Consider the following 20,937-nt stretch of genomic DNA (forward strand, 5'->3'; position numbering starts at 1 on the left):
AAGGGTTCGTAGTCTGGACATGTCCTGCCTGATCTTGACGAGTCACGAAAAGAGTAATTTTGTTATGTAGCGTATCTTGTTTAGGCTTTTGGACTCTTTCTGAGTACACTTAAGGGCCCATTCCAGAGCCGTAATATTGGGAAAAGAGGGCAGAAATGTGCAGAGATTGATTACTGCTCATCTGTGCCCTGTCACTCACTTTGAGTGATGCTTGTTGCTATTTTTATTAATTATATGAAAGCATGCGAAATAAGTGAGGGAGACAGGGCACTGCTGGTACGTGCCCCGTCCTTCCGTTACTTTAATTTTTAGGTCTCGGCCTGATGTGAGCAGCGCATGGCTCGTATACGACAACAGTGACATCATACTCACGCAGCTGCGATGGCCGAGTGGTTAAGGCGTTGGACTTGAAATCCAATGGGGTTTCCCCGCGTAGGTTCGAATCCTGCTTGCAGCGTCATGATATTTTGCATGAACACCATTTGGTTTAGTTAAGTAAATGTTCACTTCTCGTTATGCAATCCTCATCAAGTCACAGAGTTAAACGGCAAAAACTCAAACTATATGTAAACATTGAGACAATTTCTATACCCAGGAAGTGTTTCAGAGAGCAGGTGGCTAGGAATGGTTTGTAGTCTGGACATGTCCTGCCTGATCTAGACAAGTCAGGAAAAGAGTATTTTTTTTTTATGAAGCGTGTCTTGTTTAGGCTTTTGGACTTTTTCTGAGTACACTTAAGGGCCCGTTGCCACCGCCGTAATAGAGGGAAAAGAGGGTAGAAATGCACAGTGAATGATTACCGCTCATCTGTGCCCTGTCACTCACTTTGAGTGATACGTGTTGCTATTTTTATTAATTGTATGAAAGCATGTGAAATAAGTGAGGGCAACAGGGCACTGCTGGTTCCTGCCCCGTCCTTTTGTTACTTTATTTTTTAGGTCTCAGCCTGACGTGAGCAGCGCATGGCTCATATACGACAACAGTGACATCATACTCATGGAGCTGCGATGGCCGAGTGGTTAAGGCGTTGGACTCGAAATTCAATGGGGTTTCCCTGCGCAGGTTCGCATCCTGCTTGCAGCATCGGGCGATTTTGCATGAACACCATTTGGTTTGTTAAGGAAATGTTCACTTCTCGTTACGCAATCCTCATCAAGTCACAGAATTAAACAGCAAAAACTCAAACTAAATGTAAACATTAAGACAATTTCAACACTCCGGAAGTGTTTTAGAGAGCAGGTGGTTTAAAGGGTTCGTAGTCTGGACCTGTCCTGCTTGATCATGACGAGTCACGAAAAGAGTCATTTTTTTATGTAGAGTGTCTTGTTTAGGCTTTTGGACTCTTTCTGAGTACACTTAAGGGCCCGTTGCCACCGCCGTAATAGAGGGAAAAGAGGGTAGAAATGCACAGTGAATGATTACCGCTCATCTGTGCCCTGTCACTCACTTTGAGTGATATGTGTTGCTATTTTTATTAATTGTATGAAAGCATGTGAAATAAGTGAGGGCAACAGGGCACTGCTGGTTCCTGCCCCGTCCTTTTGTTACTTTATTTTTTAGGTCTCGGCCTGACGTGAGCAGCGCATGGCTCATATACGACAACAGAGACATCATACTCATGGAGCTGCGATGGCCGAGTGGTTAAGGCGTTGGACTCGAAATTCAATGGGGTTTCCCTGCGCAGGTTCGCATCCTGCTTGCAGCATCGGGCGATTTTGCATGAACACCATTTGGTTTGTTAAGGAAATGTTCACTTCTCGTTACGCAATCCTCATCAAGTCACAGAATTAAACAGCAAAAACTCAAACTAAATGTAAACATTACGACAATTTCAACATTCTGGAAGTGTTTTAGAGAGCAGGTGGTTTAAAGGGTTCGTAGTCTGGACCTGTCCTGCTTGATCTTGACGAGTCACGAAAAGAGTAATTTTTTTTTTGTAGAGTGTCTTGTTTAGGCTTTTGGACTCTTTCTGAGTACACTTAAGGGCCCAGTCCCAGCGCTGTAATATAGGGAAAAGAGGGTAGAAATGCGCAGTGATTGATTACTGCTCATCTGTGCCCTGTCACTCACTTTGAGTGATACGTGTTGCTATTTTTATTAATTGTATGAAAGCAAGCGAAATAAGTGAGGGCAACAGAGCCCTGCTGGTACCTGCCCCTTCCTTCGGTTACTTTATTTTTTAGGTCTCGGTCTGACGTGAGCAGCGAATGGCTCGTATACGACAACATTGAGCTGCAATGGCCGAGTGGTTAAGGCGTTGGTCTCGAAATCAATGGGGTTTCCCTGCGCAGGTCCGAATCCTGCTTCCAGCCTCGTGCGATTTTGCATGAACACCATTTGGTTTGATAAGGAAATGTTCACTTCTCGTTACGCAATCCTCATCAAGTAACAGAGTTAAACAGCAAAAACTCAAACTAAATGTAAACATTAAGACAATTTCAACACTCAGGAAGTGTTTTAGAGAGCAGGTGGCTCGGAAGGGTTCGTAGTCTGGACATGTCCTGCCTGATCTTGACGAGTCACGAAAAGAGTAATTTTGTTATGTAGCGTATATTGTTTAGGCTTTTGGACTCTTTCTGAGTACACTTAAGGGCCCATTCCAGAGCCGTAATATTGGGAAAAGAGGGCAGAAATGTGCAGAGATTGATTACTGCTCATCTGTGCCCTGTCACTCACTTTGAGTGATGCTTGTTGCTATTTTTATTAATTATATGAAAGCATGCGAAATAAGTGAGGGAGACAGGGCACTGCTGGTACGTGCCCCGTCCTTCCGTTACTTTAATTTTTAGGTCTCGGCCTGATGTGAGCAGCGCATGGCTCGTATACGACAACAGTGACATCATACTCACGCAGCTGCGATGGCCGAGTGGTTAAGGCGTTGGACTTGAAATCCAATGGGGTTTCCCCGCGTAGGTTCGAATCCTGCTTGCAGCGTCATGATATTTTGCATGAACACCATTTGGTTTAGTTAAGTAAATGTTCACTTCTCGTTATGCAATCCTCATCAAGTCACAGAGTTAAACGGCAAAAACTCAAACTATATGTAAACATTGAGACAATTTCTATACCCAGGAAGTGTTTCAGAGAGCAGGTGGCTAGGAATGGTTTGTAGTCTGGACATGTCCTGCCTGATCTAGACAAGTCAGGAAAAGAGTATTTTTTTTTTATGAAGCGTGTCTTGTTTAGGCTTTTGGACTTTTTCTGAGTACACTTAAGGGCCCGTTGCCACCGCCGTAATAGAGGGAAAAGAGGGTAGAAATGCACAGTGAATGATTACCGCTCATCTGTGCCCTGTCACTCACTTTGAGTGATACGTGTTGCTATTTTTATTAATTGTATGAAAGCATGTGAAATAAGTGAGGGCAACAGGGCACTGCTGGTTCCTGCCCCGTCCTTTTGTTACTTTATTTTTTAGGTCTCAGCCTGACGTGAGCAGCGCATGGCTCATATACGACAACAGTGACATCATACTCATGGAGCTGCGATGGCCGAGTGTTTAAGGCGTTGGACTCGAAATTCAATGGGGTTTCCCTGCGCAGGTTCGCATCCTGCTTGCAGCATCGGGCGATTTTGCATGAACACCATTTGGTTTGTTAAGGAAATGTTCACTTCTCGTTACGCAATCCTCATCAAGTCACAGAATTAAACAGCAAAAACTCAAACTAAATGTAAACATTAAGACAATTTCAACACTCCGGAAGTGTTTTAGAGAGCAGGTGGTTCGAAGGGTTCGTAGTCTGGACCTGTCCTGCTTGATCATGACGAGTCACGAAAAGAGTCATTTTTTTATGTAGAGTGTCTTGTTTAGGCTTTTGGACTCTTTCTGAGTACACTTAAGGGCCCGGTCCCAGCGCTGTAATATAGGGAAAAGAGGGTAGAAATGCGCAGTGATTGATTACTGCTCATCTGTGCCCTGTCACTCACTTTGAGTGATACGTGTTGCTATTTTTATTAATTGTATGAAAGCAAGCGAAATAAGTGAGGGCAACAGAGCACTGCTGGTACCTGCCCCTTCCTTCGGTTACTTTATTTTTTAGGTCTCGGTCTGACGTGAGCAGCGAATGGCTCATATACGACAACAGTGACATCATACTCATGGAGCTGCGATGGCCGAGTGGTTAAGGCGTTGGACTCGAAATCCAATGGGGTTTCCCTGCGCAGGTTCGAATCCTGCTTGCAGCGACGTCCGATTTTGCATGAACACCATTTGGTTTGTTAAGGAAATTTTCACTTCTCGTTAGTCAATCCTCATCAAGTCACAGAGTTAAACAGCAAAAATTCAAACTAAATGTAAACATTAAGACAATTTCAACACTCAGGAAGTGTTTAAGAGAGCAGGTGGTTTGGAAGGGTTCGTAGTCTGGACCTGTCCTGCCTGATCTTGATGAGTCACAAAAAGAGTAATTTTTTTATGTAGCGTGTCTTGTTTAGGCATTTGGACTCTTTCTGAGTACTCTTAAGTGCCCATTCCCAGCGCCGTAATATAGGGAAAAGAGGGTAGGAATGTGCAGTGATTGATGACCGCTCATCTGTGCCCTGTCACTCACTTTGAGTGATACGTGTTGCTATTTTTATTAATTGTATGAAAGCATGCGAAATAAGTGAGGGCAACAGGGCACTGCTGGTACCTGCCCCGTCCTTCCGTTGCTCTATTTTTTAGGTCTCGGTCTGACGTGAGCAGTGCATAGCTCGTATACGACAACATGGAGCTGCGATGGCCGAGTGGTTAAGGCGTTCGACTCGAAATCAATGGGATTTCCCTGCACAGGTCCGAATCCTGCTTGCAGCCTCGTGCGATTTTGCATGAACACCATTTGGTTTGATAAGGAAATGTTCACTTCTCGTTACGTAATCCTCATCAAGTAACAGAGTTACACAGCAAAAACTCAAACTAAATGTAAACATTAAGACAATTTCAACACTCAGGAAGTGTTTTAGAGAGCAGGTGGCTCGGAAGGGTTCGTAGTCTGGACCTGTCCTGCCTGATCTTGACGAGTCACGAAAAGAGTAATTTTTTTATGTAGCGTGTCTTGTTTAGGTTTTTGGACTCTTTCTGAGTACACTTAAGGGCCCATTCCAGAGCCGTAATATAGGGAAAAGAGGGCAGAAATGTGCAGTGATTGATTACTGCTCATCTGTGCCCTGTCACTCACTTTGAGTGATGCGTGTTGCTATTTTTATTGATTGTATGAAAGCATGCAAAATAAGTGAGGGAGACAGGGCACTGCTGGTACGTGCCCTGTCCTTCCATTACTTTAATTTGTAGGTCTCGGCCTGATGTGAGCAGCGCATGGCTCGTATACGACAACAGTGACATCATACTCACGCAGCTGTGATGGCCGAGTGGTTAAGGCGTTGGACTCGAAATTCAATGGGGTTTCCCAGCGCAGGTTCGCATCCTGCTTGCAGCATCGGGCGATTTAGCATGAACACCATTTCGTTTGTTAAGGAAATGTTCACTTCTCGTTACGCATTCCTTATCAAGTCACAGAATTAACAGCAAAAACTCAAACTAAATGCAAACATTAAGACAATTTCAACACTCCGGAAGTGTTTTAGAGAGCAGGTGGTTCGAAGGGTTAGTAGTCTGGACCTGTCCTGCTTGATCTTGACGAGTCACGAAAAGAGTAATTTTTTTATGTAGAGTGTCTTGTTTAGGCTTTTGGACTCTTTCTGAGTACACTTAAGGGCCCGGTCCCAGCGCCGTAATATAGGGAAAAGAGGGTAGAAATGCGCAGTGATTGATTACTGCTCATCTGTGCCCTGTCACTCACTTTGAGTGATACGTGTTGCTATTTTTATTAATTGTATGAAAGCAAGCAAAATAAGTGAGGGCAACAGAGCACTGCTGGTACCTGCCCCTTCCTTCGGTTACTTTATTTTTTAGGTCTCGGTCTGACGTGACCAGCGAATGGCTCATATACGACAACAGTGACATCATGCTCATGGAGCTGCGATGGCCGAGTGGTTAAGGCGTTGGACTCGAAATCCAATGGGGTTTCCCTGCGCAGGTTGGAATCCTGCTTGCAGCGACGTCCGATTTTGCATGAACACCATTTGGTTTGTTAAGGAAATTTTCACTTCTCGTTGGTCAATCCTCATCAAGTCACAGAGTTAAACAGCAAAAATTCAAACTAAATGTAAACATTAAGACAATTTCAACACTCAGGAAGTGTTTAAGAGAGCAGGTGGTTTGGAAGGGTTCGTAGTCTGGACCTGTCCTGCCTGATCTTGACGAGTCACAAAAAGAGTAATTTTTTTATGTAGCGTGTCTTGTTTAGGCATTTGGACTCTTTCTGAGTACTCTTAAGTGCCCATTCCCAGCGCCGTAATATAGGGAAAAGAGGGTAGGAATGTGCAGTGATTGATTACCGCTCATCTGTGCCCTGTCACTCACTTTGAGTGATACGTGTTGCTATTTTTATTAATTGTATGAAAGCATGCAAAATAAGTGAGGGCAACAGGGCACTGCTGGTACCTGCCCCGTCCTTACGTTGCTCTATTTTTTAGGTCTCGGTCTGACGTGAGCAGTGCATAGCTCGTATACGACAACATGGAGCTGCGATGGCCGAGTGGTTAAGGCGTTCGACTCGAAATCAATGGGATTTCCCTGCACAGGTCCGAATCCTGCTTGCAGCCTCGTGCGATTTTGCATTAACACCATTTGGTTTGATAAGGAAATGTTCACTTCTCGTTACGTAATCCTCATCAAGTAACAGAGTTAAACAGCAAAAACTCAAACTAAATGTAAACATTAAGACAATTTCAACACTCAGGAAGTGTTTTAGAGAGCAGGTGGCTCGGAAGGGTTCGTAGTCTGGACCTGTCCTGCCGGATCTTGACGAGTCACGAAAAGAGTAATTTTTTTATGTAGCGTGTCTTGTTTAGGCTTTTGGACTCTTTCTGAGTACACTTAAGGGCCCATTCCAGAGCCGTAATATAGGGAAAAGAGGGCAGAAATGTGCAGTGATTGATTACTGCTCATCTGTGCCCTGTCACTCACTTTGAGTGATGCGTGTTGCTATTTTTATTGATTGTATGAAAGCATGCAAAATAAGTGAGGGAGACAGGGCACTGCTGGTACGTGCCCTGTCCTTCCGTTACTTTAATTTGTAGGTCTCGGCCTGATGTGAGCAGCGCATGGCTCGTATACGACAACAGTGACATCATACTCACGCAGCTGTGATGGCCGAGTGGTTAAGGCATTGGACTTGAAATCCAATGGGGTTTCCCCACGTAGGTTCGAATCCTGCTTGCAGCGACATGAGATTTTGCATGAACACCATATGGTTTAGTTAAGGAAATGTTCACTTCTCGTTATGCAATCCTCATCAAGTCACAGAATTAAACAGCAAAAACTCAAACTAAATGTAAACATTAAGACAATTTCAACACTCCGGAAGTGTTTTAGAGAGCAGGTGGTTCGAAGGGTTCGTAGTCTGGACCTGTCCTGCTTGATCTTGACGAGTCACGAAAAGAGTCATTTTTTTATGTAGAGTTTCTTGTTTAGGCTTTTGGACTCTTTCTGAGTACACTTAAGGGCCCATTCCAGAGCCGTAATATAGGGAAACGAGGGCAGAAATGTGCAGTGATTGATTACTGCTCATCTGTGCCCTGTCACTCACTTTGAGTGATGCGTGTTGCTATTTTTATTGATTGTATGAAAGCATGCGAAATAAGTGAGGGAGACAGGGCACTGCTGGTACGTGCCCTGTCCTTCCGTTACTTTAATTTGTAGGTCTCGGCCTGATGTGAGCAGCGCATGGCTCGTATACGACAACAGTGACATCATACTCACGCAGCTGTGATGGCCGAGTGGTTAAGGCGTTGGACTCGAAATTCAATGGGGTTTCCCTGCGCAGGTTCGCATCCTGCTTGCAGCATCGGGCGATTTAGCATGAACACCATTTCGTTTGTTAAGGAAATGTTCACTTCTCGTTACGCATTCCTTATCAAGTCACAGAATTAAACAGCAAAAACTCAAACTAAATGTAAACATTAAGACAATTTCAACAATCCGGAAGTGTTTTAGAGAGCAGGTGGTTCGAAGGGTTAGTAGTCTGGACCTGTCCTGCTTGATCTTGACGAGTCACGAAAAGAGTAATTTTTTTATGTAGAGTGTCTTGTTTAGGCTTTTGGACTCTTTCTGAGTACACTTAAGGGCCCGGTCCCAGCGCCGTAATATAGGGAAAAGAGGGTAGAAATGCGCAGTGATTGATTACTGCTCATCTGTGCCCTGTCACTCACTTTGAGTGATACGTGTTGCTATTTTTATTAATTGTATGAAAGCAAGCGAAATAAGTGAGGGCAACAGAGCACTGCTGGTACCTGCCCCTTTCTTCGGTTACTTTATTTTTTAGTTCTCGGTCTGACGTGAGCAGCGAATGGCTCATATACGACAACAGTGACATCATACTCATGGAGCTGCGATGGCCGAGTGGTTAAGGCGTTGGACTCGAAATCCAATGGGGTTTCCCTGCGCAGGTTCGAATCCTGCTTGCAGCGACGTCCGATTTTGCATGAACACCATTTGGTTTGTTAAGGAAATTTTCACTTCTCGTTGGTCAATCCTCATCAAGTCACAGAGTTAAACAGCAAAAATTCAAACTAAATGTAAACATTAAGACAATTTCAACACTCAGGAAGTGTTTAAGAGAGCAGGTGGTTTGGAAGGGTTCGTAGTCTGGACCTGTCCTGCCTGATCTTGACGAGTCACAAAAAGAGTAATTTTTTTATGTAGCGTGTCTTGTTTAGGCATTTGGACTCTTTCTGAGTACTCTTAAGTGCCCATTCCCAGCGCCGTAATATAGGGAAAAGAGGGTAGGAATGTGCAGTGATTGATTACCGCTCATCTGTGCCCTGTCACTCACTTTGAGTGATACGTGTTGCTATTTTTATTAATTGTATGAAAGCATGCGAAATAAGTGAGGGCAACAGGGCACTGCTGGTACCTGCCCCGTCCTTCCGTTGCTCTATTTTTTAGGTCTCGGTCTGACGTGAGCAGTGCATAGCTCGTATACGACAACATGGAGCTGCGATGGCCGAGTGATTAAGGCGTTCGACTCGAAATCAATGGGATTTCCCTGCACAGGTCCGAATCCTGCTTGCAGCCTCGTGCGATTTTGCATGAACACCATTTGGTTTGATAAGGAAATGTTCACTTCTCGTTACGTAATCCTCATCAAGTAACAGAGTTAAACAGCAAAAACTCAAACTAAATGTAAACATTAAGACAATTTCAACACTCAGGAAGTGTTTTAGAGAGCAGGTGGCTCGGAAGGGTTCGTAGTCTGGACCTGTCCTGCCTGATCTTGACGAGTCACGAAAAGAGTAATTTTTTTATGTAGCGTGTCTTGTTTAGGCTTTTGGACTCTTTCTGAGTACACTTAAGGGCCCATTCCAGAGCCGTAATATAGGGAAAAGAGGGCAGAAATGTGCAGTGATTGATTACTGCTCATCTGTGCCCTGTCACTCACTTTGAGTGATGCGTGTTGCTATTTTTATTGATTGTATGAAAGCATGCGAAATAAGTGAGGGAGACAGGGCACTGCTGGTACGTGCCCTGTCCTTCGGTTACTTTAATTTGTAGGTCTCGGCCTGATGTGAGCAGCGCATGGCTCGTATACGACAACAGTGACATCATACTCATGCAGCTGTGATGGCCGAGTGGTTAAGGCGTTGGACTTAAAATCCAATGGGGTTTCCCCGCGTAGGTACGAATCCTGCTTGCAGCGACGTATGATTTTGCATGAACACCATTTGGTTTGTTAAGGAAATTTTCACTTCTCGTTAGTCAATCCTCATCAAGTCACAGAGTTAAACAGCAAAAATTCAAACTAAATGTAAACATTAAGACAATTTCAACACTCAGGAAGTGTTTAAGAGAGCAGGTGGTTTGGAAGGGTTCGTAGTCTGGACCTGTCCTTCCTGATCTTGACGAGTCACAAAAAGAGTAATTTTTTTATGTAGCGTGTCTTGTTTAGGCATTTGTACTCTTTCTGAGTACCCTTAAGTGCCCATTCCCAGCGCCGTAATATAGGGAAAAGAGGGTAGGAATGTGCAGTGATTGATTACTGCTCATCTGTGCCCTGTCACTCACTTTGAGTGATGCGTGTTGCTATTTTTATTAATTGTATCAAAGCATGCGAAATAAGTGAGGGCAACAGGGCACTGCTGGTACCTGCCCCGTCCTGCTGTTACTTTAGTTTTTTAGGTCTCGGTCTGACGTGAGCAGCGCATGGCTCATATACGACAACAGTGACATTATACTCGTAGAGCTGCGATGGGCGACTGGTTAAGGCGTTGGACTCAAAATCCAATGGGGTTTCCCTGCGCAGGTTCGAATCCTGCTTGCAGCGACCCGTGATTTTGCATGAACACCATTTGGTTTGTTAAGGAAATGTTCACTTCTCGTTAGTCAATCCTCATCAAGTCACAGAGTTAAACAGCAATAATTCAAACTAAATGTAAACATTAAGACAATTTCAACACTCAGGAAGTGTTTTAGAGAGCAGGTGGTTCAGAAGGGTTCGTAGTCTGGACCTGTCCTGCCTGATCTTGACGAGTCACATAAAGAGTAATTTTTTCATGTAGCGTGTCTTGTTTAGGCTTTTGGACTCTTTCTGAGTACTCTTAAGGGCCCATTCCCAGCGCCGTAATATAGGGAAAAGAGGGTAGAAATGTGCAGTGACTGATTACCGCTCATCTGTGCCCTGTCACTCACTTTGAGTGATGCGTGTTGCTATTTTTATTAATTGTATGAAAGCATGCGAAATAAGTGAGGGAGACAGGGCACTGCTGGTACATGCCCCGTCCTTCCGTTACTTTAATTTTTAGGTCTCGGCCTGACATGAGCAGCGCATGGCTCGTATACGACAACAGTGACATCATACACATGCAGCTGCGATGGCCGAGTGGGTAAGGTGTTGGACTAGAAATCCAATGGGGTTTCACCGCGTTGGTTTGAATCCTTCTTGCAGTGTCATGAGATTTTGCATTAGCACCATTTGGTTTAGTTAAGTAAATGTTCACTTCTCGTTATGCAGTCCTCTTCAAGTCACAGAGTTAAACGGCAAAAACTCAAACTAGATGTAAACATTGAGACAATTTCTACACCCAGGAAGTGTTTTACAGAGCAGGTGGCTCGGAAGGGTTCGTAGTCTGGACCTGTTTGCCTGATCTAGACAAATCACGAAAAGAGTAATATTTTTTCATGAAGCGTGTCTTGGTTAGGCTTTTGGACTTTTTCTGAGTACACTTAAGGGCCCGTTGCCACCGCCGTAATAGAGGGAAAAGAAGGTATAAATGCACAGTGAATGATTACCGCTCATCTGTGCCCTGTCACTCACTTTGAGTGATACGTGTTGCTATTTTTATTAATTGTATGAAAGCATGTGAAATAAGTGAGGGCAACAGGGCACTGCTGGTTCCTGCCCCGTCCTTTTGTTACTTTATTTTTTAGGTCTCGGCCTGACGTGAGCAGCGCATGGCTCATATACGACAACAGTGACGTCATACTCATGGAGCTGCGATGGCCGAGTGGTTAAGGCGTTGGACTCGAAATTCAATGGGGTTTCCCTGCGCAGGTTCGCATCCTGCTTGCAGCATCGGGCGATTTTGCATGAACACCATTTGGTTCGTTAAGGAAATGTTCACTTCTCGTTACGCAATCCTCATCAAGTCACAGAATTAAACAGCAAAAACTCAAACTAAATGAAAACATTAAGACAATTTCAACACTCCGGAAGTGTTTTAGAGAGCAGGTGGTTTAAAGGGTTCGTAGTCTGGACCTGTCCTGCTTGATCTTGATGAGTCACGAAAAGAGTCTTTTTTTTATGTAGAGTGTCTTGTTTAGGCTTTTGGACTCTTTCTGAGTACACTTAAGGGCCCGGTCCCAGCGCTGTAATATAGGGAAAAGAGGGTAGAAATGCGCAGTGATTGATTTCTGCTCATCTGTGCCCTGTCACTCACTTTGAGTGATACGTGTTGCTATTTTTATTAATTGTATGAAAGCAAGCGAAATAAGTGAGGGCAACAGAGCACTGCTGGTACCTGCCCCTTCCTTTGGCTACTTTATTTTTTAGGTCTCGGTCTGACGTGAGCAGCGAATGGCTCATATACGACAACCGTGACATCATACTCATGGAGCTGCGATGGCCCAGTGGTTAAGACATTGGACTCGAAATACAATGGTGTTTCCCTGCGCAGGTTCGAATCCTGCTTGCAGCAACGTACAATTTTGCATGAACACCATTTGGTTTGTTAAGGAAATTTTCACTTCTCGTTAGTCAATCCTCATCAAGTCACAGAGTTAAACAGCAATAATTCAAACTAAATGTAAACATTAAGACAATTTCAACACTCAGGAACTGTTTTAGAGAGCAGGTGGTTCAGAAGGGTTCGTAGTCTGGGCCTGTCCTGCCTGATCTTGACGAGTCACAAAAAGAGTAACTTTTTCATGTAGCGTGTCTTGTTTAGGCTTTTGGACTCTTTCTGAGTACTCTTAAGGGCCCATTCCCAGCGCCGTAATATAGGGAAAAGAGGGTAGAAATGTGCAGTGATTGATTACCGCTCATCTGTGCCCTGTCACTCACTTTGAGTGATGCGTGTTGCTATTTTTATTAATTGTATCAAAGCATGCGAAATAAGTGAGGACAACAGGGCACTGCTGGTACCTGCCCCGTCCTTCCGTTGCTTTATTTTTTAGGTCTCGGTCTGACTTGAGCAGCGCATGGCTCGTATACGACAACAGTGACATCATTTTCATGGACCTGAGACGGCCGAGTGGTTAAGGCGTTGGACCTGAAATCCAATGGGGTTTCCCTGCGCAGGTTCGAATCCTGCTTGCAGCATTGTGAGATTTTGCATGAATGCCATTTGGTTTAGTTAAGTAAATGTTCACTTCTTGTTATGCAATCCTCATCAAGTCACGGAGTTAAACGGCAAAAACAAAAACTAGATGTAAATATTGAGACAATTTCCACACCCAGGAAGTGTTTTAGAGAGCAGGTGGCTCGGAAGGGTTCGTAGTCTGGACCTGTCCTGCTTGATCTTGACGAGTCACGAAAAGAGTCATTTTTTTTATGTAGAGTGTCTTGTTTAGGCTTTTGGACTCTTTCTGAGTACACTTAAGGGCCCAGTCCCAGCGCCGTAATACAGGGAAAAGAGGGCAGAAATGTGCAGTGATTGATTACCGCTCATCTGTGCCCTTTCACTCACTTTGAGTGATGCGTGTTGCTATTTTTATTAATTGTATGAAAGCAAGCGAAATAAGTGAGGGCAACAGAGCACTGCTGGTACCTGCCCCTTCGTTCGGTTACTTTATTTTTTAGGTCTCGGTCTGACGTGAGCAGCGAATGGCTCGTATACGACAACATGGAGCTGCAATGGCCGAGTGGTTAAGGCGTTGGACTCGAAATCAATGGGATTTCCCTACGCAGGTCCGAATCCTGCTTGCAGCCTCGTGCGATTTTGCATGAACACCATTTGGTTTGATAAGGAAATGTTCACTTCTCGTTACTCAATCCTCATCAAGTAACAGAGTTAAACAGCAAAAATTCAAACTAAATGTAAACTTTAAGACAATTTCAACACTCAGGAAGTGTTTTAGAGAGCAGGTGGCTCGGAAGGGTTCGTAGTCTGGACCTGTCCTGCCTGATCTTGACGAGTCACAAAAAGAGTAATTTTTTTATGTAGCGTGTCTTGTTTAGGCATTTGGACTCTTTCTGAGTACTCTTAAGTGCCCGTTCCCAGTGCCGTAATATAGGGAAAAGAGGGTAGGAATGTGCAGTGATTGATTACCGCTCATCTGTGCCCTGTCACTCACTTTGAGTGATGCGTGTTGCTATTTTTTATTAATTGTATCAAAGCATGCGAAATAAGTGAGGGCAACAGGGCACTGCTGGTACGTGCCCCGTCCTTCCGTTACTTTAATTTTTAGGTCTCGGCCTGATGTGAGCAGCGCATGGCTCGTATACGACAACAGTGACATCATACTCACGCAGCTGCGATGGCCGAGTGGTTAAGGCGTTGGACTTGAAATCCAATTGGGTTTCCCCGCGTAGGTTCGAATCCTGCTTGCAGCGTCATGGGATTTTGCATGATTCCCATTTGCTTTAGTTAAGTAAATGTTCACTTCTCGTTATGCAATCCTCATCAAGTCACAGAGTTAAACGGCAAAAACTCAAACTATATGTAAACATTGAGACAATTTCTACACCCAGGAAGTGTTTCAGAGAGCAGGTGGCTAGGAATGGTTTGTAGTCTGGACATGTCCTGCCTGATCTAGACAAGTCAGGAAAAGAGTAATTATTTTTTAAGAAGCGTGTCTTGTTTAGGCTTTTGGACTTTTTCTGAGTACACTTAAGGGCCCGTTGCCACCGCCGTAATAGAGGGAAAAGAGGGTAGAAATGCACAGTGAATGATTACCGCTCATCTGTGCCCTGTCACTCACTTTGAGTGATACGTGTTGCTATTTTTATTAATTGTATGAAAGCATGTGAAATAAGTGAGGGCAACAGGGCACTGCTGGTTCCTGCCCCGTCCTTTTGTTACTTTATTTTTTAGGTCTCGGCCTGACGTGAGCAGCGCATGGCTCATATACGACAACAGTGACATCATACTCATGGAGCTGCGATGGCCGAGTGGTTAAGGCGTTTGACTCGAAATTCAATGTGGTTTCCCTGCGCAGGTTCGCATCCTGCTTGCAGCATCGGGCGATTTTGCATGAACACCGTTTGGTTCGTTAAGGAAATGTTCACTTCTCGTTACGCAATCCTCATCAAGTCACAGAATTAAACAGCAAAAACTCAAACTAAATATAAACATTAAGACAATTTCAACACTCCGGAAGTGTTTTAGAGAGCAGGTGGTTCGAAGGGTTCGTAGTCTGGACCTGTCCTGTTTGATCTTGACGAGTCACGAAAAGAGTCATTTTTTTATGTAGAGTGTCTTGTTTAGGCTTTTGGACTCTTTCTGAGTACACTTAAGGGCCCGGTCCCAGCGCTGTAATATAGGGAAAAGAGGGTAGAAATGCGCAGTGATTGATTACTGCTCATCTGTGCCCTGTCACTCACTTTGAGTGATACGTGTTGCTATTTTTATTAATTGTATGAAAGCAAGCGAAATAAGTGAGGGCAACAGAGCACTGCTGGTACCTGCCCCTTCCTTCGGTTACTTTATTTTTTAGGTCTCGGTCTGACGTGAGCAGCGAATGGCTCATATACGACAACAGTGACATCATACCCATGGAGCTGCGATGGCCGAGTGGTTAAGGCGTTGGACTCGAAATCCAATGGGGTTTCCCTGCACAGGTTCGAATCCTGCTTGCAGCGACGTACGATTTTGCATGAACACCATTTGGTTTGTTAAGGAAATTTTCACTTCTCGTTAGTCAATCCTCATCAAGTCACAGAGTTAAACAGCAATAATTCAAACTAAATGTAAACATTAAGACAATTTCAATACTCAGGAAGTGTTTTAGAGAGCAGGTGGTTCAGAAGGGTTCGTAGTCTGGACCTGTCCTGCCTGATCTTGACGAGTCACAAAAAGAGTAATTTTTTCATGTAGCGTGTCTTGTTTAGGCTTTTGGACTCTTTCTGAGTACTCTTAAGGGTCCATTCCCAGCGCCGTAATATAGGGAAAAGAGGGTAGAAATGTGCAGTGATTGATTACCGCTCATCTGTGCCCTGTCACTCACTTTGAGTGACGCGTGTTGCTATTTTTATTAATTGTATCAAAGCATGCGAAATAAGTGAGGGCAATAGGGCACTGCTGGTACCTGCCCCGTCCTTCCGCTGCTTTATTTTTTAGGTCTCGGTCTGACTTGAGCAGCGCATGGCTCGTATACGACAACAGTGACATCATTTTCATGGAGCTGCGACGGCCGAGTGGTTAAGGCGTTGGACCTGAAATCCAATGGGGTTTCCCTGCGCAGGTTCGAATCCTGCTTGCAGCATCGTGAGATTTTGCATGAATGCCATTTGGTTTAGTTAAGTAAATGTTCACTTCTTGTTATGCAATCCTCATCAAGTCACGGAGTTAAACGGCAAAAACAAAAACTAGATGTAAATATTGAGACAATTTCCACACCCAGGAAGTGTTTTAGAGAGCAGGTGGCTCGGAAGGGTTCGTAGTCTGGACCTGTCCTGCCTGATCTAGACGAGTCACGAAAAGAGTAATTTTTTATGTAGCGTGTCTTGTTTAGGCTTTTGGACTATTTCTGAGTACTCTTAAGGGCCCATTCCCAGCGCCGTAATACAGGGAAAAGAGGGCAGAAATGTGCAGTGATTGATTACCGCTCATCTGTGCCCTGTCACTCACTTTGAGTGATACGTGTTGCTATTTTTATTAATTGTATGAAAGCATGTGAAATAAGTGAGGGCAACAGGGCACTGCTGGTTCCTGCCCCGTCCTTTTGTTACTTTATTTTTTAGGTCTCGGCCTGACGTGAGCAGCGCATGGCTCGTATACGACAACAGTGACATCATACACATGCAGCTGCGATGGCCGAATGGGTAAGGTGTTGGACTTGTAATCCAATGGGGTTTCACCGCGTTGGTTCGAATCCTGCTTGCAGGGTCATGAGATTTTGCATTAGCACCATTTGGTTTAGTTAAGTAAATGTTCACTTCTCGTTATGCAGTCCTCTTCAAGTCACAGAGTTAAACGGCAAAAACTCAAACTAGATGTAAACATTGAGACAATTTCTACACCCAGGAAGTGTTTTACAGAGCAGGTGGCTCGGAAGGGTTCGTAGTCTGGACCTGTTTGCCTGATCTAGACAAATCACGAAAAGAGTAATATTTTTTCATGAAGCGTGTCTTGGTTAGGCTTTTGGACTTTTTCTGAGTACACTTAAGGGCCCGTTGCCACCGCCGTAATAGAGGGAAAAGAGGGTATAAATGCACAGTGAATGATTACCGCTCATCTGTGCCCTGTCACTCACTTTGAGTGATACGTGTTGCTATTTTTATTAATTGTATGAAAGCATGTGAAATAAGTGAGGGCAACAGGGCACTGCTGGTTCCTGCCCCGTCCTTTTGTTACTTTATTTTTTAGGTCTCGGCCTGACGTGAGCAGCGCATGGCTCATATACGACAACAGTGACATCATACTCATGGAGCTGCGATGGCCGAGTGGTTAAAGCGTTGGACTCGAAATTCAATGGGGTTTCCCTGCGCAGGTTTGCATCCTGCTTGCAGCATCGGGCGATTTTGCATGAACACCATTTGGTTTGTTAAGGAAATGTTCACTTCTCGTTACGCAATCCTCATCAAGTCACAGAATTAAACAGCAAAAACTCAAACTAAATGTAAACATTACGACAATTTCAACACTCCGGAAGTGTTTTAGAGAGCAGGTGGTTTAAAGGGTTCGTAGTCTGGACCTGTCCTGCTTGATCTTGACGAGTCACGAAAAGAGTCATTTTTTTATGTTGAGTGTCTTGTTTAGGCTTTTGGACTCTTTGTGAGTACACTTAAGGGCCCAGTCCCAGCGCTGTAATATAGGAAAAAGAGGGTAGAAATGCGCAGTGATTGATTACTGCTCATCTGTGCCCTGTCACTCACTTTGAGTGATACGTGTTGCTATTTTTATTAATTGTATCAAAGCATGCGAAATGAGTGAGGGCAACAGGGCACTGCTGGTACCTGCCCCGTCCTTCCGTTACTTTAGTTTTTTAGGTCTCGGTCTGACGTGAGCAGCGCATGGCTCATATACGACAACAGTGACATTATACTCATGGAGCTGTGATGGGCGAGTGGTTAAGGCGTTGGACTCAAAATCCAAAGGGGTTTCCCTGCGCAGGTTCGAATCCTGCTTGCAGCATCCTGAGATTTTGCATGAATGCCATTTGGTTTAGTTAAGTAAATGTTCACTTCTTGTTATGCAATCCTCATCAAGTCACGGAGTTAAACGGCAAAAACAAAAACTAGATGTAAATATTGAGACAATTTCCACACCCAGGAAGTGTTTTAGAGAGCAGGTGGCTCGGAAGGGTTCGTAGTCTAGACCTGTCCTGCCTGATCTAGACGAGTCACGAAAAGAGTAAGTTTTTTATGTATCGTGTCTTGTTTAGGCTTTTGGACTCTTTCTGAGTACTCTTAAGGGCCCATTCCCAGCGCCGTAATACAGGGAAAAGAGGGCAGAAATGTGCAGGGATTGATTACCGCTCATCTGTGCCCTTTCACTCACTTTGAGTGATGCGTGTTGCTATTTTTATTAATTGTATGAAAGCATGCGAAATAAGTGAGGGAGACAGGGCACTGCTGGTACATGCCCCGTCCTTCCGTTACTTTAATTTTTAGGTCTCGGCCTGACGTGAGCAGCGCATGGCTCGTATACGACAACAGTGACATCATACACATGCAGCTGCGATGGCCGAGTGGGTAAGGTGTTGGACTTGAAATCCAATGGGGTTTCACCGCGTTGGTTTGAATCCTACTTGCAGGGTCATGAGATTTTGCATTAGCACCATTTGGTTTAGTTAAGTAAATGTTCACTTCTCGTTATGCAGTCCTCTTCAAGTCACAGAGTTTCAAGTTTTTATTATTATGTTTTCGGCTCTCAAACGAGGGCCACATATAACAATCATATACTTAAACACAAACATATACAATATTAAAATACAAAATCATTCAAGAAAACACCACATGAACACAGCCCGGAGAAACACAAATTACCATTACAGGTTTCATTAATAAATGTCTAAAAAACTCCTAAAAAAAATTAAAATTTTGAAGCAAAACATTTCATTGGGTGGATAGTAAAGGGCATGGAAAAAAGTATTTACATTAAGAATTCCTAATTGTAAGCAAATAGATCTCAACCATTTAGAACGAAATGGGCGTAGTATAGGACAAATAAACAAAACATGATTTCGGTCTTGGACTGCCTTATTACAAAAATTACATATGGGGGATGTTCCATACCACTTTGCTAATAAAGAGTTTAAAGGAAGTAAATCGTGTCGCAAGAGGTACCATAACCTTCGTACTCGATGTGGGATATTCCAGGAGACATACTGCTGGGCCAGCTTTATTGAATACGAATTTAAGAGTAGTTCCCCCTCCTTCTTTCCATGTAAGGTAGACATATCCAATTTAAAGCAGAGTTCCCAAGATGCGTATTTCAGCTGAGACTTTAGTTGAGACGGAGAAAGTAAAAACAAAGTATTTTCCTCCAACTCTAACAATTTTACAGCTGTTCTGAAGTTTTTTACTAATAATGAGAACTCATTTAAATTGCCCAGCAGTTCCTTTTTTATATATGCCCGTAAGGAACCCGGATCACCTCTGGCCAAACAGGCCACCCATCTTACTAGGGCAATCAACCCCTGTACCCAACAGCTCCGGAGGCCAAATTCCAGCCTACATGCTGACACTGAGCAAGCTGTATTAAAAGAAGAAATTCTTCTCAAAACCTTTCCCTCCATTAAATGCAGAAAACCCCAATGTCTTAATTCCACCAATTCTAATCCATAAAGCAGAGTTGCAGGGATTTTTGCATTATACACTTCCAAAAAACGAGCAAAGTGTCTTTTCCCTGTAGCAGAGTACAGCGAGCATAACCCCATACCATGAGACAGTGCCTTACTCGAATTATGTTCAATATGAGGTCTTTCACTTAGGTTAGCTGCGATTATTTTACCTAAAAAGGGGTAAGTTTTAACCACCTCTAGTCTCTGACCACCAATAGCCCATCCAAAGTCTACAGATCTACATTTTTTCTTTCCAGTGATACACATAATTTTGCTTTTGGACACATTAATCTTCATGAAATGTCCTTCCGCAAATAAGTGTAAAGCTTGTAGGCGATTAGCTAAGCCCTTAGGAGTTAGATCTAAAATGAGGATATCATCCGCATACATTAAGACAGAAATGGATGAACCTCCAACCACCGGGGCTAAACCAACACCTGCAGCAATAGAAGCAGGAAGGTCCGCAATATATAGCGAAAACAACATGGGGGCCAGTAGACACCCCTGTTTTAACCCGTTTAGAGATGGGATGGACTGAGAAAGACCCCTTTCTCCACCTTGTAACACCTTACACCAGGTATTCGAGTGAAGAGATCTTACGAGTTCCAGTAGATGGGACGGCATACCCATTACAGCAAGCTTTCTCCACAGCGTTGGACGATCCACCTTGTCAAACGCTGTGGAGAAGTCTACAAATGCCGCATATACCCCACCTCCCCGGATTCGTACATATTTGTCCGTAATCACTTGAAGAGCAGTCAAATTATCAAGTGTACCATGTTTTTTACGGAACCCAGTCTGTTCCAAAGGTAAAATGTTATTTGCCTCCACCCAATCTGTAATTAATAATAAAAGGCATTTAGCAAAAACTTTTCCAACCGCGTCCAATAGAGCGATCAAACGATAGTTCATGGGTTTATCCCGCTCGCCCTTCTTAAATAGGGGTATTAATATACTTCCCTTCCAAGAAATAGGGACTGATCTTAATAAGAAGCATGCTTTAAACAAGGGGAAAAGAATCCTACTCCAAGTAGTAACATCCTGTTTCAAAACTGAAATGGGCAACTCATCTCAGTCAATCGCCCCGGGGCGATTGACGATCGAGCGACCCTCAGACAGGCGTAGCCCCGGGAGGAACCCGGGGCCGCAAGGTGCGTTCGAAGTGTCGATGATCAATGTGTCCTGCAATTCACACTAATTCTCGCAGCTAGCTGTGTTCTTCATCGACGCGCGAGCCGAGTGATCCACCGCCAAGAGTCACAGGCAACTTTTCCAAAACGTTCACCCACCTGCCGGAGCAGGAGAGGCGGGAGGAAGGCGACGCCGTCCGTCCTGCCGCCCGCGCGGCAAGACGGCCCGGGCGCCCCGTTCAAGGCTTCCCCTCTGGGAGTCAGACTGCACCGTTGGGTGAAAAAAACCATTGCCAGGCGCTCGGCCCGGGAGTCCCACCACACCCGCCC

At 44.2% G+C, this 20,937-nt stretch overlaps 26 non-coding genes across 26 annotated transcripts; 25 read left to right on the forward strand and 1 right to left on the reverse strand.

Annotated features, from left to right (window-relative positions):
- The first annotated feature begins 375 nt into the window (after positions 1-375).
- On the forward strand, positions 376-457 carry TRNAS-UGA (transfer RNA serine (anticodon UGA)). Its single transcript has one exon. It is a non-coding gene; the product is annotated as a tRNA-Ser (tRNA).
- A 544-nt stretch (positions 458-1,001) lies between these two features.
- Positions 1,002-1,083, forward strand: TRNAS-CGA (transfer RNA serine (anticodon CGA)). The gene has a single exon. It is a non-coding gene; the product is annotated as a tRNA-Ser (tRNA).
- A 540-nt stretch (positions 1,084-1,623) lies between these two features.
- Positions 1,624-1,705, forward strand: TRNAS-CGA (transfer RNA serine (anticodon CGA)). Its single transcript has one exon. It is a non-coding gene; the product is annotated as a tRNA-Ser (tRNA).
- A 1,147-nt stretch (positions 1,706-2,852) lies between these two features.
- On the forward strand, positions 2,853-2,934 carry TRNAS-UGA (transfer RNA serine (anticodon UGA)). Its single transcript has one exon. It is a non-coding gene; the product is annotated as a tRNA-Ser (tRNA).
- Positions 2,935-3,478: 544 nt separating this feature from the next.
- On the forward strand, positions 3,479-3,560 carry TRNAS-CGA (transfer RNA serine (anticodon CGA)). Its single transcript has one exon. It is a non-coding gene; the product is annotated as a tRNA-Ser (tRNA).
- Positions 3,561-4,100: 540 nt separating this feature from the next.
- TRNAS-CGA (transfer RNA serine (anticodon CGA)) lies at positions 4,101-4,182 on the forward strand. The gene has a single exon. It is a non-coding gene; the product is annotated as a tRNA-Ser (tRNA).
- Positions 4,183-5,329: 1,147 nt separating this feature from the next.
- On the forward strand, positions 5,330-5,411 carry TRNAS-CGA (transfer RNA serine (anticodon CGA)). Its single transcript has one exon. It is a non-coding gene; the product is annotated as a tRNA-Ser (tRNA).
- Positions 5,412-5,950: 539 nt separating this feature from the next.
- TRNAS-CGA (transfer RNA serine (anticodon CGA)) lies at positions 5,951-6,032 on the forward strand. The gene has a single exon. It is a non-coding gene; the product is annotated as a tRNA-Ser (tRNA).
- Positions 6,033-7,179: 1,147 nt separating this feature from the next.
- Positions 7,180-7,261, forward strand: TRNAS-UGA (transfer RNA serine (anticodon UGA)). Its single transcript has one exon. It is a non-coding gene; the product is annotated as a tRNA-Ser (tRNA).
- Positions 7,262-7,801: 540 nt separating this feature from the next.
- Positions 7,802-7,883, forward strand: TRNAS-CGA (transfer RNA serine (anticodon CGA)). The gene has a single exon. It is a non-coding gene; the product is annotated as a tRNA-Ser (tRNA).
- A 540-nt stretch (positions 7,884-8,423) lies between these two features.
- On the forward strand, positions 8,424-8,505 carry TRNAS-CGA (transfer RNA serine (anticodon CGA)). Its single transcript has one exon. It is a non-coding gene; the product is annotated as a tRNA-Ser (tRNA).
- A 1,147-nt stretch (positions 8,506-9,652) lies between these two features.
- TRNAL-UAA (transfer RNA leucine (anticodon UAA)) lies at positions 9,653-9,734 on the forward strand. The gene has a single exon. It is a non-coding gene; the product is annotated as a tRNA-Leu (tRNA).
- A 542-nt stretch (positions 9,735-10,276) lies between these two features.
- TRNAL-CAA (transfer RNA leucine (anticodon CAA)) lies at positions 10,277-10,358 on the forward strand. The gene has a single exon. It is a non-coding gene; the product is annotated as a tRNA-Leu (tRNA).
- Positions 10,359-11,524: 1,166 nt separating this feature from the next.
- On the forward strand, positions 11,525-11,606 carry TRNAS-CGA (transfer RNA serine (anticodon CGA)). Its single transcript has one exon. It is a non-coding gene; the product is annotated as a tRNA-Ser (tRNA).
- A 540-nt stretch (positions 11,607-12,146) lies between these two features.
- Positions 12,147-12,228, forward strand: TRNAS-CGA (transfer RNA serine (anticodon CGA)). The gene has a single exon. It is a non-coding gene; the product is annotated as a tRNA-Ser (tRNA).
- Positions 12,229-12,772: 544 nt separating this feature from the next.
- On the forward strand, positions 12,773-12,851 carry TRNAS-UGA (transfer RNA serine (anticodon UGA)). The gene has a single exon. It is a non-coding gene; the product is annotated as a tRNA-Ser (tRNA).
- Positions 12,852-13,379: 528 nt separating this feature from the next.
- TRNAS-CGA (transfer RNA serine (anticodon CGA)) lies at positions 13,380-13,460 on the forward strand. Its single transcript has one exon. It is a non-coding gene; the product is annotated as a tRNA-Ser (tRNA).
- Positions 13,461-14,002: 542 nt separating this feature from the next.
- On the forward strand, positions 14,003-14,084 carry TRNAS-UGA (transfer RNA serine (anticodon UGA)). The gene has a single exon. It is a non-coding gene; the product is annotated as a tRNA-Ser (tRNA).
- A 544-nt stretch (positions 14,085-14,628) lies between these two features.
- On the forward strand, positions 14,629-14,710 carry TRNAS-CGA (transfer RNA serine (anticodon CGA)). Its single transcript has one exon. It is a non-coding gene; the product is annotated as a tRNA-Ser (tRNA).
- Positions 14,711-15,250: 540 nt separating this feature from the next.
- On the forward strand, positions 15,251-15,332 carry TRNAS-CGA (transfer RNA serine (anticodon CGA)). The gene has a single exon. It is a non-coding gene; the product is annotated as a tRNA-Ser (tRNA).
- A 541-nt stretch (positions 15,333-15,873) lies between these two features.
- TRNAS-UGA (transfer RNA serine (anticodon UGA)) lies at positions 15,874-15,955 on the forward strand. Its single transcript has one exon. It is a non-coding gene; the product is annotated as a tRNA-Ser (tRNA).
- Positions 15,956-16,496: 541 nt separating this feature from the next.
- TRNAT-UGU (transfer RNA threonine (anticodon UGU)) lies at positions 16,497-16,581 on the forward strand. Its single transcript has one exon. It is a non-coding gene; the product is annotated as a tRNA-Thr (tRNA).
- Positions 16,582-17,121: 540 nt separating this feature from the next.
- Positions 17,122-17,203, forward strand: TRNAS-CGA (transfer RNA serine (anticodon CGA)). The gene has a single exon. It is a non-coding gene; the product is annotated as a tRNA-Ser (tRNA).
- A 541-nt stretch (positions 17,204-17,744) lies between these two features.
- Positions 17,745-17,826, forward strand: TRNAL-CAA (transfer RNA leucine (anticodon CAA)). The gene has a single exon. It is a non-coding gene; the product is annotated as a tRNA-Leu (tRNA).
- A 542-nt stretch (positions 17,827-18,368) lies between these two features.
- Positions 18,369-18,453, forward strand: TRNAS-UGA (transfer RNA serine (anticodon UGA)). Its single transcript has one exon. It is a non-coding gene; the product is annotated as a tRNA-Ser (tRNA).
- Positions 18,454-20,582: 2,129 nt separating this feature from the next.
- On the reverse strand, positions 20,583-20,736 carry LOC144793531 (5.8S ribosomal RNA). The gene has a single exon (XR_013603033.1). It is a non-coding gene; the product is annotated as a 5.8S ribosomal RNA (ribosomal RNA).
- Between the last annotated feature and the right edge of the window lie 201 nt (positions 20,737-20,937).

The sequence above is a fragment of the Lissotriton helveticus genome, chromosome 11, assembly GCF_964261635.1.
Source record: "Lissotriton helveticus chromosome 11, aLisHel1.1, whole genome shotgun sequence".
In the NCBI taxonomy this organism is placed as follows: Eukaryota; Metazoa; Chordata; class Amphibia; order Caudata; family Salamandridae; genus Lissotriton; species Lissotriton helveticus.